Source organism: Aplysia californica, unplaced genomic scaffold, assembly GCF_000002075.1.
Source record: "Aplysia californica isolate F4 #8 unplaced genomic scaffold, AplCal3.0 scaffold00821, whole genome shotgun sequence".
Taxonomy (NCBI): domain Eukaryota; kingdom Metazoa; phylum Mollusca; class Gastropoda; order Aplysiida; family Aplysiidae; genus Aplysia; species Aplysia californica.
In genome coordinates this window covers 120,999-122,692 of record NW_004798091.1, presented here as the reverse complement: position 1 = coordinate 122,692, position 1,694 = coordinate 120,999, and the positions used below count along the sequence as shown (strand labels likewise).

Here is a 1,694-nt window from a genome sequence, read left to right as displayed (position 1 = left end):
CCCCCCCCCCTCCCCACTGCCGGCCTCAGTCAAAAAGTATTCCTGCCTGACCATGATCCCAGAAGAAAAAACACAAATAGCATCCTTCATTGGTTTTAACACCTTGAGAAAGCTATCATTTACATGTTTACGAGGTTGGGTGTCATGTTTGTATTTGTAGCGTTTTGTGGCCCAACAACTGAGACAACGCCCAAACACCCACACACTACAGTACTCGCCAGGTGAGAAAAAGAGTCATCTAGCTGTATTGTCTACTGCGGTATCCCCAAACAGTCGTTTATTTGTCCTGGGAACGTCCATTCTGATGAGGATTTCACGCCTAAAACGTATAAAATCGGACAAATCAGAAGACAAAATTGAAACACGTACTGCCTGCCTCTTGTGACCTCACAGAGAAGGGAGCTGAAATCTACATTGTGAGTATGAACACATAATACCCTCTCTTTGGTTAGTAGCGCATTAAGACAAAAAGGCTGGTCAACCGTGTTATCTCTGAGTTGTGGACAACGGAAATAAGAAAAGCCTACCGTATCAACACAAGACGATATTTATGATTTATTACTCAGTCTTTCATTTCCATTGTCCATAACTCACGGACAAAACTTTTACAAGACTGTTTTTTTATAAAGCGGTGCCCTGGGCGTAAAATGTTCTCTTCAACTCGCCTTTATCACCAGCTCACACAAGACTCAATTCGAATCATTAGCGTCCGTGGGGAAGAGGGTTTTTTTGTTCCTTTTCCTGGACGGCGCTCGGAACTGCATAAAGTTATATGAGCACGCGGACACTACACATTTTCAGTTTGGTAGGAAACTTTGAATTTTGATCGATCTTTGACCATCAAGGGATCCTCAGCGTGCATAACTTGCACACGGAACCTCCGAGATTGTTTTGCCCTTGTCCGAGAAGGCTAGGTGTAGATCTTTCCTACAAGAAGATCAGGAATGTGAATGATAGACAACAGTAAAAAAGGAGCCAGGGAGTAGCAGTAGCTGCGGAAAGAGTCAGTGGCCCAGTGGAGGGGGCAAAGGAGGTGAGGGGGTGGGAGCAGAACGTGAAGGCGAAAGCAGACGACAGAACAATATTAAGGAGCATGCAGGAAAGGAGGTGAAAGGAGAACATTGTAGAGAAGAAAAACTTCCGTCATTATCATGATTCGAACCTGGGGGACACATTGGATGAGAGGCGAACACTTTAACCTCTAGACCACGAGAGCCCCCTGAAGAGGTTAGGTGCTCCACCCTTGCACACAGAAAACCTAAGTTCGATTCCAGGTGAGAAGTTTTGATCCAAGAACTCGATCTTTCTCCTGTGGTTTTGTATCCCACTCAGTCTCAGCCCCAGTTCGCCCTGACAGGCACGGTTGCATGCAGCACGGCTTCTAAATGATCTAAGCTATATCAATGGGGACGTAAAAAGCGCCAACATTCAGTGTTCTGTTGGGGTGACTGTTTTTTTCTTCCACAACTTTCAGGTTACCAGTACAAGATGAACGTCAAGGTGTTGACTCTTTGTGTGGTGGTGAGTCTGTTTGTCGCCAATGCTGTTGTCAGCGCTGTCACCCAGAAGAAAGCGGTAGGAAAAGGGGGCGAGGAGATCCTAAGGGAAGAGGAGATACGGAAGACTGTACGAGAGGCTTTAAATGAGGTGAATATCGTGCGTCTGTCTGTCTGACAACATTCTCTCTCTCCTCT

At 45.9% G+C, this 1,694-nt stretch overlaps 1 long non-coding RNA gene across 2 annotated transcripts in view; it reads left to right on the top strand.

Moving 5' to 3' along the window:
• LOC101847152 overlaps positions 1-1,694 on the top strand; it is a 23,050-nt gene that overhangs the window by 19,429 nt on the left and 1,927 nt on the right. Inside the window, exons 1-2 of one of the 2 annotated variants that reach the window (XR_221033.3) lie at positions 310-416; positions 1,475-1,647. The exons of the other annotated variant lie outside the window; for it this stretch is intronic. This is a non-coding gene — a long non-coding RNA (uncharacterized LOC101847152). Of the gene's footprint in view, positions 1-309; positions 417-1,474; positions 1,648-1,694 lie in introns of those variants that run through there. 2 annotated transcript variants of the gene reach the window in all.